This window comes from Carcharodon carcharias, chromosome 1 (assembly GCF_017639515.1).
Source record: "Carcharodon carcharias isolate sCarCar2 chromosome 1, sCarCar2.pri, whole genome shotgun sequence".
NCBI classification, from domain to species: domain Eukaryota; kingdom Metazoa; phylum Chordata; class Chondrichthyes; order Lamniformes; family Lamnidae; genus Carcharodon; species Carcharodon carcharias.
In genome coordinates this window covers 180,537,191-180,549,487 of record NC_054467.1, presented here as the reverse complement: position 1 = coordinate 180,549,487, position 12,297 = coordinate 180,537,191, and the positions used below count along the sequence as shown (strand labels likewise).

The 12,297-nt window shown below is 39.1% G+C and overlaps 1 protein-coding gene across 1 annotated transcript in view; it reads right to left on the bottom strand.

The window, feature by feature from the left end:
• LOC121278163 (ADP-ribosylation factor-like protein 15) overlaps positions 1-12,297 on the bottom strand; it is a 313,198-nt gene that overhangs the window by 285,389 nt on the left and 15,512 nt on the right. The window lies entirely within an intron of this gene.

Here is a 12,297-nt window from a genome sequence, read left to right as displayed (position 1 = left end):
CCTAAAACTATGGCAACTCATTCTAGAACGCCCCACAAGGGGAAACATCCACTCCACGTCTACTTTGTCTATCGCCTTTCGCATCTTATATACCTCGATTAGATCTCCTCTCATCCTTCTAAACTCTAGCGAGTATAGGCCTAAATTGCTCAATCTCTCCTCATAAGGCAAGCCCCGCATCTCTGGAATCAATCTAGTGAACCTCCTCTGAACCGCCTCCAATGCAACTACGTCCTTCCTCAAGTAAGGGGACCAAAACTGTGCACAGTACTCCAGGTAGATAGCAGAACAAGGGTCAGCACTTTGAAAGCAAAACAAAGTGACAGCTGACCTGGTGGGTGGAGGGGGTGGGGGTTTGTTTCCTGACAACCAGTGTAGCCAGGATACACTTCTTCACTAAAAAGGGTAATGAACATCTGGAACTCTTCCCCCAAAAGGCTGTACAGGCTAGGCGAATTGAAGATTTCAACACTAAGATTGTTAGGTTTTTATTAGTCACAGGTATTAAGGAATGCAGTACCAAGCAAGGTATATGGTGTTAGGACTCACCTATGATCTAAATTTAATGGCAGAACAGGTTCAAAGAGATGAATGTACGACTCCTGGTCCTATGTTGCCATGATGGAATCTGAGTCAAAGGGGCATAGTCTTAAAATTAGAGCTGACCAGCAGTGAAATGAGGCATCAATTTTGCTACATCAATCTGGAGCTCTCTCTCCTCAAAAAGGCTGTGGATACTGGTGTCAACTGAAATTTTTAGGACTGCAATCAATAAAAAGTGTGTTAGTGTTATGATTCCAGCTAATGTTACTATTGGACAAACCAGATCTCAGGGTGGAACCCGGCTTGATAGATCCGAACTTTTATTTTTTGTTTAGAAATGTGGAGGACAGCTACTGAACAGAGTCACAGGAGTCAGCTGACGAACTTAAAACAAAACATTTATTAAACAAGAAAAGATGAACTACCTTACATTACTCCCTCACCCACAACCATACCTTTACAGATATATACAGATTTGTAAGAATAGCACAAGTTACAAAAGCTATCTTATACTCATGTTCACAGTAAGTACACAGTCCATGTAAACCAATAATCAACCTGTGATCAGGCACACCACATTCTGAAACCGTGACAGATACCACTCCAAACAGATGCTCATCACACAGTGAGCCAACCAGTCTCACTGCAGTCTTTCACTCTCAAAGAACTTGCTTTGGAGTCTTCTCCCAAACGACGCTTTCTCTCACACATCTTCTGATGTTCCTCTCCCCTGGATCACCGTGTGCATTCAAGCTTTGCCTTCCATGCACATTTTCCCTAAGATACTTTACTGTGCCAACACCACTGCTTCACATGCCCATAGTGAGGAATCACCAACCTTAGGTTCTCTCCTCCAATCTTCTGGCTTCTTGCAAGCCTATTTCACTTTAAGTCTGTGCCCTGCAGCTTTCTACCTTTAAGCTTGGAGCCTCCATCAGCTCCTCATTCTTAACTTCACTTGAACATGGATCTGCAAAAGGTGCTGTTTTTTTACCTTTTGACTAGAAGGTCTTCTAGGGCCCCCTCCTGTCCCACTCCTTGGCTTTGGGATCTTTCGGTTCTTTTGTGAAATCTGCTCTCTGCAGTTCCCTCTGCTTGTGTCCAGCTTCTCTTGGCTTCAACTGAGCTGTTGTGTTTCTCCCTGTGTCTGTGGGCACCTTGTTGCTAGGCAACAGCCCAATTTTCTACTTCAAGAGTCATAAAACCTCATTAAAAATGCAAGTATACAAATAAACCCACAGGCTTGCAGGCAACTTTTAAAATGAAATTCAAGTTTCCCCTTTTCTTAACAGCAATACAGAAATACAAATTAAACTTAAACTTAAAGCTAAAACTCATTCCTAACACCCCAAATGAAAAAAAAACTTAAACTATCTCTAGTTCTTAACAAAAACAAAAATACCTGGAAAAACTCAGCAGGTCTGACAGCATCTGCGGAGAGGAACACAGTTAACGTAAGACTCTTCAACAGTTAGGTAAGGCTAGCAAGAGATATGACACCACAACAGGTGTCATGATCTGACTGAATGGCAAAGAGTTCTGAAGCTGAATGCCCTACTCCTGTTCCCTTCTTCTCATGTTCCTGCATAATTTTCAGCTGAGCCACCTTGGCATCCTCAGGGGCAGAAAGGAAGATGAAGATGGTGTTTAACACAAAGTCTTTGGTGAGATACCACACAGGAGATTACTGGATAATATTAAAAGATGGGGCATTAGGAGAAGGATAGCAAACCAGATTAAAAAACTGGCTACTGAGAAAATAGTAGTTGAGGACAGCTTTTCATCGCGATTGGAAATGAGTGATGCTCATTCATAATTTCCATTCTGCAACTACTTCTATTCAATTTGTAGGTTAATGATTTGAAAGCCATAGGGAGAGGTGCCCAAATTTCTGACGGCATTTTAAAAGGAAGCAGAACAAAATAAATTGGAGGAGAACCAAAGAAAGCAGAAAGGAAATATAAATAAGACTGGGTAAATATATTTACTGCCATTGGATTTGTACTGCCCTTTAAGATACTACATTTTTGACAAATATTTTTTGATAGTTGGAGACGTGCAAGAGCAAATCAACTTAACAGCTCAAGATCTTAGTAATAATACCTCAAGTAGATGATACCATAAAAAAGGTAATTAAATACTTCAACTTCAAAAAGATGACATGTAATGGTGAATGTTTATAAAATATTATGTACATAACTTAAATCCAGCATATAGTTTAGAATATAGAATGGCTACTGTGGAGATTCACCAAAACGTTAGCCACAATAAATACAAAAGTGAAGAAAGATTTGAAAAAGTAAGGCTACTATCATTAGAACATGGAAAATTATGGGGTGATATGATGTAGGTTTTGAGGGGATGGGCTAGAATAGATGGAAACAGATTGTAATTGAGGGAATAAAGAAATATAACATTAAATGCAATATATTTAGGCAGAGAATAGAAAATCACTTTACAGAGAGTTGACACATTGTGGAATGTACTTCACAGTTGAGAGTTATGCAGAATTTGCATCAACATTTTAGAGCAAGTTAGGTGTTATCAGGAATTAGAGGGATATGGGAACTAAGCAGTCACTTGGGATCAGATTATTATTCAGGTGGCAAATAATCACCAATCATAACCAGTTGGGCTGAATACTTCTGGCTTGTATTTTCAATATATTTCTGAGAGAATACTACAGAGGTATGATGGGGAATTCTGTATGCATTCAGATTTGTTGTGACCATGAAGCTAATAGTATGATAGCCAATGGTGAAACTATCAGCATCACAACCAGTGTGGCTGCTGCCTTCATATTAAAAAGAATTGCAAACTCAAGATTAACAACTTTATAGATAAATGTTAAATTTCATACTGGAAAACTTTAGAAACATGAAGTAAAAGCGGAGGAATGGATCATGGAATGCCAATAGGATGGTAATTGACCAAGTTGAATTGGTCCCGTCTTGAATGGCCAGGACATACTCGAACAATCTTCCACACTGTTGGGTAGATGGCTGTGATCTGGCTGCATTGGAACAGCTCATCTAGAGACACGGCCAGTTCCGGAACACACTTCAGCACTACAAACAGGATGTTGTCAGGAGCAACAGCCTTTGCAATGTACAATGCACTCAGCTATTTCTTCATATCATATAAAATGAATCAAATTGGCTGAAGACTGGCATCTCTAATGGAGCCTCCTCCTCCTCCTGTTAGTAAATTGGCCACTGCATTTTATGCCTATATGTGGCAGGTATTCTAAATCTTTGACCTGATCTATTGTGGGAATGCTTAGGTCTGTGTAAAGCATGCTGCCTCTGCCATTTAGCTTGCATGTATGTAGTCCTGAATTGTTGTTTTAAAAGCTTGGATCCTCATTTTCAGGTGGGCCTGCTACTGGTCCTGGCACACTCCTCTAACCTCTTCATGAAGCTAATTTTGGCCTGCGTTCACGGTGATGATGGAATGAGGAATATGCCAGACCATAAGGTTGCAGATTGTGGTGGAAGGCAATTCTGCTGATGGCCCATAGTGACTCATAGTTGCCCTATTTTGTGAAATGTGGCAAGCCTGAGATTTCCAAAGCTGCAACAGCCAATAACATTCGCACATCACATGTTATTGAGAAACAATTATTGCCTGCAATGCCAAATTGGCCTCAGGATACAGATCCTACAATTCCAGTCTGTACCCTCCCACCTATTTTTTAATTTTTTCTAAAATTTTTTGAATGGATACATTTGCAAAACCTAAGCATGTTCTCAATCCACCCAGAAGCAGATGTGAAAACTTGAGTCCCAGGATAATTTTCTTGCTCTGAACTGCCACTATGGTGTATTTCCCATTTCAATCAGGATGCTGCCTTCCTACAGAGCATATTTAAAAAAAAGGGAGGATACAAACAAAAAAACAGGATGCTTACTACTGCAAATGCATCTTTCAAAGCATATTGTAGACATACAGTATGGTCCACAGCTCAAATTAGTCCACATACACATTTAACGTTCACGTGATGTCAAGCTGGTCCTTTGAGAAACAATGGAACAAAGGAAAGGAGGGAAAATAAAATAAAGCATTTATCCAATTTAATGAAACTGGTTTGCAATATACCTTACTTCTATTTTTAAATAGGTGTTTGTGTCCTTTCTGTAATAGTTTAAATAAACTTAAGTTAGTGTGTGTGCCTTAATTAAAATAAGTCATTTGTTTTCCAGAACCACTTTTATCCAATTCAGGGTCGTGGGGAGTCTGGAGTCTATCCCCACAGACAATGGGCACGAGGGTACACCCAGGACAGGATACAGTCCATCTCAGGGCGCACACTCTCACACAGACACATTAAGGGGCAATTTAATGGTAGTCAATCCACCTAACCAGCACATCTTTGGACGATGGAAGGAACACCTGGAGCGCTCAGTGGAAATGAGGGAAGTTTGAGGGGGGGGCGTGAAAACATGCAACTCCACACAGACCAGAAGTCAGAATTGAACCCAGGCCCCTGGAGCTGTGAGGCAGCAGCACTTAATCACTGTGCCATCCAATTAACATAACTGATTTTTTTTTTAAGTTGAATTGTAGTGCACTTTAACATAACTGGATGTGGGACCTTTTAGGGCCAAAAGAAGATAGCTTGCTTTAAAATGTATTTTTCAACATAATTTGACATTTTGTGACAGGAATCTCAAAATAAACACATGTTGATCTTTGCTCTGAGCTTTGCTCTGTGTCAGGGATGAGATTAAAGGGAGTACTTTACTGCCATATGGCACACATTGTTTAATTATAAGATATCGCAGCTTTAATGAAAGAGAGCAAGTTTTAAATATTTTCTTAATTCACAACATCTATTTTGTTAGAGCTAAGAAAGAAAGAGGTACTATTACACTAAAGAGTATATTCTATAGGCCTTCAACTAGTGGGAAAAAGATAAAGGAACAAACGTGCAAGGAAATTACAGACTGGTGCAAAAACTATAGAGTAGCTATAATGGGGGACTTCAATTATCAAAATATATACTGGGAGAATAATAGTGTAAAGGGAGGGCATAGAGGGCAAAAAGTTAGAGTGTTCTGAACAATTTTCTTGATCAGTACATTTTGGCCCAATGAGGGAGGAGGCATTGCTGGATCTGGTTCTGGGAAATGTGATGTGTCAAGTGAATCAAGTGTCAGCAGAGGAACATTTAAAGGACAGGGATCACAATATCATATGACTTAGTTTCACTCTGGAAAAGGGCAAGGAGTAACCCAGAGTAAAAATAGTTAACTGGGAGGGGGACAATTTCAATGGACAGAAAACAGATCTTGCCTGGTTAATTTGGAATCACAAATTTGAAGGCAAAACTGTAATGGAACAATTGGCTGCCTTTAAAGAGATGGTTCAGGTACAGTCAAGGTATATTCCCACAAGCAGTAAAGATAGGACAAGTTAAGCAAGAGTGTGTGTGCACACAAAAGAGAGCTAGTGGCTATGAAACAGAAGAAGAGTGTGTATGACAGATGTCAGGTTGATAATACTAATTGCAAATGTTACACTCTTATCCAATTGACATTTTAATTTGCCCTGGATTATTGTTTCTAAAAGATTTCTCATCGCAAGTTAAACTGATTGACCCTTACTTGCTGGTTTTATCCTTGTACCTTTTTTTTTTGAACAAGTGTGGATTAATAAAGGAAAGTCAAGACATGTTAAAGGCAAAGAGTGTTTAACTAACTTATTTGAGCTTTCTCATGAAGTACAGAGGGTTGTTGAGGGTAATGCAGTTGTGTGATGTGCACAAAAGGCACTTGTTAAAGTGCCACATGACAACAGGGTCATCCTCAAAGTTAGAGCTCATGGAATTAAAGGGATATTGGCAGCATAGGTATGAAGCTGGCTGAGTAAAAGGAAACAGTACTGTAGTGGCAAACAGTGTTTTTTTGGACCGGAGGTTGGTATAGAGTGGGGTTCCCCAGCAGTTAATAGTGGAACCACTTTTTTTTCCTATATATATTAATGATCTAGACTTGGGTATACAGAATACAATTTCATAAATTGCAGATGACAAAATTTGGATGTATTGTAAACCGTGAGGAGGATAGTGAGACTCCAAGAGGACACAGACAGGTTGGTGGAATGGGCAGACACTTAAGTTGAGATTTAAATGCAGGGAATTGTGAAATGACTCATTTTGGTAGGAAGAATAAGAGGCAACATAAAATAAAATGTGCAAGGAGGGCCGGAACAGAGACACTCGGGGTTATATGTACACAAATTTGACAGCACTTTCCAAACCAATTACCTCTACCACTTTGAAGGATAAGGATAGCAGATGCATGGGAACGCCACCATCTGACTTTCACCACAGAGAAAACTGGTTTAAGGTGATTTGCAAAAGAACTAAAGAGGACACAAGGAGTTAAAAAAAAAAAGGTTACGATTTGGAATACTCTGCCTGAGAAAGTGATACAGGCAGAATCAATAATGGCTTTCATAAGAAAATTAGATAATTATCCAAGGGGGAAAAAAAATTGCAGGGGAGTGGAATTAACTGAGCTGCTCTTGCAGAACTAGCATGAACACAGCAGGCAGAATGGCCTCCTTTTGTGCTGTAACCATTCTATGATCACAAAGTACTGAGATTATACCAATATTCAAAATGAGATTTAATTCACTCAAATTTATTCATGCATATCAATATTTCCCCAACTCTGCAAAGTCAGATTGTTTTTTTTACATAAAAGTGTTTTTTGTTCAAGTTATCCCAAAATGCCTCAAAGCTTTCTAGCATGTATGCAAATCCGTGGAATTCTGCAACCATGGGAATGTTGACAACTTGTGCACATGGATGGAGGTCCTCTGCTGTTTCAGTCCAGCATTTCATGGCTGTTGGGAATGGGATTAACATTCACCTGATCCTCTTTGAACTAGTAAACCTTGAACTAGTAATCCTTGTACTGCAAAAGTCAAAATCGTATTTCCAACATTACAATTCATGTTATTGTGAAATAATTTATCCCTATACTGAAATTCCCTGTGATTAAATTAACTTTTGGATAACCACTTCAAACCAATATTTTTAATTTCAATGGTTGAATCACAGCTCACTCCAAAAGTCAAATCAAATGTCTTTTGGGACATGACTCTAAGAACACATACCATCTCAAATCTGCCAATGTGGAAAATGCGTTTTTTTGTATTTCAGATTTTCCCTGTAATATATTAGATCAATATACCTGCAGCTTAAATCGCAACAAGCTCAAATACCACTGCATGCTCAGCATAACCTTCCAAAAAAAGAAAACACTGATGAAAATCACAAAAAAGTGATGACGTAACTTTGTCACCAGAAAATAGTGGGCCTTTTGTGATTGTTGGTAGACATTCCAGGACTGCGTTTGAACTGTTGCTCGAATGGCCAGCATTTTCTTTTTTAAAAACAGTCCTCTTTTCAGTTGCTGCAAGCATTACAAGGTGACATGCATGCTTACGTGTTTATTTTTTTATTGCACTTCTGTGCTAGGAGCTGGGTAGGGATATAGAATTCTAATCCAATTCACACCATCAAGCACTACTGGGTTCTTCTTAAATTTTAAGAGAAAGTTGAAGCGTTCATCTCAATATGAATTTTACCAAAATCGATCTCAATGACTCTCATCAGCAAGGTAGCAGAAATTCCAGGCCTACAATCATAGAGCCAACAACTAGAGAGATAAATAAATGATTGAACTGAAGTGTAAGTCAAAATTGTTCAAGAACAATCATCAACCGTTATTTCCATTTTCAATTTGCACAGAATGGATACAGTCATGTAGTGGTCATTATTGGACCAGTTATCCTGACGGGTCTAATGATCCAAAGAACACAAGTCCAAATTGCAGCACAGTTTAAGAATTTAAAATCAGTTTTAAAGATTTGAAAGTTAAAAACAAAGCTGACACCAATAAGCTGCTGGATCATAAAAATCCAACTGGTTCAAGAATTAACAGGCCCAAGTTGGGTAGCTCATTAACGACTATGTTGTAATTGTTCATAACATTAAAAAAAGTATATACTATATACTTATATCTAAAATACAATTAATTATATCTACAATGCAAATAATAATACCCCTGATCATGACCAAAAATGCTCCTAACAGTACTAATATATCCATTATTAGTTCCAAGAATAGAAGAAGTGGTAGCATTCCTCACACCACACACAATAGACGAAAGTCGAAGAAACATTTGTAGACCTCGCTTATCCATCCAAGGCCTTCTCTATAATGAAGGAAAGTATTGGATTTTAATTAATTTATCATGCAAGTTTTCTCTTAAACAACACCAGGCATGTAACCACCAGTATTTCATGTTAAAATTCAATGGCTCAAAATAAACGCAACTCAGGTTTGCAAGAGCAAAAAAAAAATTTTATATATATATATATATACACACACACACACACACACACACACACACACACACACACACACACACACACACACACACACACACACACACAGTACTGCTTGGTGGTTCAGACCAACATACTATGAAAATTTGACATCCACTTTCATGGTTTGCTAAAATCTTTGTGACAACATTGTAGATAGTTACAAAAGCAAGAAAAAGGAATGGAAAAATATGTTGGGAGTTAGATTATGATTGGGAGGAGGTTTGTGTGGGGCATAAACATCATCGTAGACCTGTTGATCTGAATGCTTTGTAAAAATATATAAAAATAAACTTAAGCAAAATAATACATACTTGCTTAACAGCTAATTGCATATAGTTTATGTAAAAAATCAGTGTCATTCACCATCTGCTTTCAACAGGTGTAGCGAATTACAGCTTTCACATTATATAATTGCTATTAAATCATTCAATATCTGCTTGAAAACACAGATTTAAAATAATCACCATCAGCTGAGCATAACTCCACAGCACAGGTTAGAAAACCTATTATTTGGTAATGCTGAGAATATAATGGACACAAAACTTGCTTGTATATAGCTGCATTTTGTGGGGTTCCTTGTGCCACTAGGCACTCCCTGCATGGTATCCTGTAAGAGCACAGACAAGGTTGTCCCCAGTCTGAGCTGGAAGACTTCAAATTGATGCTATCCTGGCATGGTGTTAGGATTCCAAATTTGAACAACACAGGTGAAGCTGTGTCTTTGTAGATCACCTGGCAAACAACAGGCATTCTACTGCAGGGTGGCCCTGCAATCGTATCTCAAGGGCCAGGCACACAAAGTGAAGGTAATTTTTTTTAAAAAACCTTTTCCATTGCAAAGTGTCTGGAAATATTCTGGAGCATACCTGGGGGTGTTGTGTAAGTTCCTGGATTTTCCAGAGTGTTGTTTCATCATCATAGGAATGGCAGAGTAGTAGGTGACCTTCCCCCATACAGGCTGCAAGAGGGATGGGGGATGCAGTTGCAGTGCATCAGGGTCTGCAGTACAAGAGGGAGATGGAGGAGGGGCTGCAGAGACAGCAAGCTCTGAACAAATGGGAGTCCTCTACAGACATTGGCAAAGGTTATGCTGCTGGGGATAAGACTTGTGGATCGTCTTTGCACTGTCCTCAGAATTTAAATATTTACCATGTGTCATGTTAGTAAAATCTGGATACAATCGTAATCTGACTAGAGCACCAAAAAGTTCAAGCAGGACTTGCTGTCATTTGTACTCTACCATTTTGGATGTACTGTGCAGTATTCTATTACCAATATTGATTATTGCTTTGCTGCAATTGAACATGTAATTCATTCATTCAGTGTCACCCTAAAGCATGTTATCTATATTCAACATATCTTAATGTGAGTAGAGGCCTGTCACTTGATCAGTTCCTGGTTCTGCATGGAACCTTGGAGGCTAATGTAGAGGTCATTGCAAAGAGCTTGCCCTCTCTGCAGCCCCTCCTCCATCTCCCTCTTGTGCTGCAGACCCTGATGTACTGTAACTGTATCCCCCATACCTGTTGCAGCCGTTGTGGGGAAGGGTCACCTACTACCCTGCCTTCCCCATGACGTTGAAACAACACTCTGGCAAATCCAGGAACTTGCCACACCTCCACGTACACTCTAGAGTATTTCCAGACACTTTCTTTCAAAGACTAGGGAAATTGTGCTTTCAAACCTGATTGAAAAGTGACCTTGTAGAGATAAGCAGCCATTAAACCCTGTGCTTCTAAGCTGTACTGGTGATAATGACAGATAAAACATAGGAAAGGTTATTTCAATTTGAATGTAAATATTAATCCAGTAGTTTGCAACCATTATCATAATGTCAGTAAAATTTGCTTTAGGCTCACAAAATGCTGAGTCTCTGAATATCAACTAATACAACAGTGAGTTACGTATGACCACAAATCTCTTCAAACCCACGGTCAACTATCTGAGCATGTCACCCAATCAAATAGAACTTTGAGAGGGGAGGTCTGCAGGTATCTCAATAAAGTTTCTCTTTCAGATTGACAAACATCAAGGCTGGCTCAGAATCACTTGAACCCATGCAGAATCTGTAGTTCAACTTGGGCATTTACACTGATGGTAATTTGTGCAGGACAGAGACAAATGGAAATGTGACCCACACATCACCATTGGTGGAGTCAGTGATTAATATCAGTGGCAGTTAATTGAGTTATAATAAATAAATCAGTATTAGCAAGCTTCACATCATTGTCCCTGATCAGTAGAAAAACAAAAAGCTAACTCCTGTTTACATAACAGATTGCACAGTATATGGTAATAGGGGAAAAGAAACAAATACTCATCCCTCAACACATGTACCCCAACTGCAAAGCTACTGTACTCATTTATCGTTTGATGCTATTCTGGGTTGCCTTTAAATACTCAAGAACCTCTCATCTGCCATGCTTATTATTGTAGTTTGAGAAATACATTTGGTTTATTAACATCACATAAATGGAATATCCCTACTGCAATTGTAATATTCAAAGAAGAGCACAAGTCTGCTACTACTATTGTCATCCTCTTGCACCAGGATACTGTTCTTATATGTCAGAGCAAGCCCATAAGAAATTCCAGATTAGAGTCCAAAAAAAGTGAGAATATTGATCAGAATGCACTCAAGTCAATAAAAGTTGATACTGGTTCTATGCTCATAGGTATTCTGCTTCCAGCAAGGGTATACTACAGTAGTCAAGGGTACCCAGATAGCGAGTCCCCTTAGAACTGAAAAGTAGAAAAGCAAAATATTAATTTTAAGGCAGGGGAAGTAATATACAAAGCTGTTGCTAGGTTTCTTTAGTGCAGTGGTATCAATATACTACCAGGGAAAAATCCACACTTAAGCCAGTATGCTTCAGTGTTCTGCCAACATACTCTTGTACTGTATAATTGTTGTTGATTCTAACTCCATTACCCATTACTTGTTCAGGTTGAACAAGGCTATGTGAAACAAAAACAGAATTACCTGGAAAAATTCAGCAGGTCTGGCAGCATCGGCGGAGAAGAAAAGAGTTGACGTTTCGAGTCCTCATGACCCTTCGACAGAACTTGAGTTCGAGTCCAAGAAAGAGTTGAAATATAAGCTGGTTTAAGGTGTGTGTGTGTGTGTGTGTGTGTGTGTGGGGTGGGAGGGCCGGGGGGGGGGGGGGGTGAAGAGAGAGAGAGAGAGAAGTGGAGGGGGTTGGTGTGGTTGTAGGGACAAACAAGCAGTGATAGAAGCAGATCATCAAAAGATGTCACCAACAATAGAACAAAAGAACACATAGGTGTTAAAGTTGGTGATATTATCTAAACGAATGTGCTAATTAAGAATGGATGGTAGGGCACTCAAGG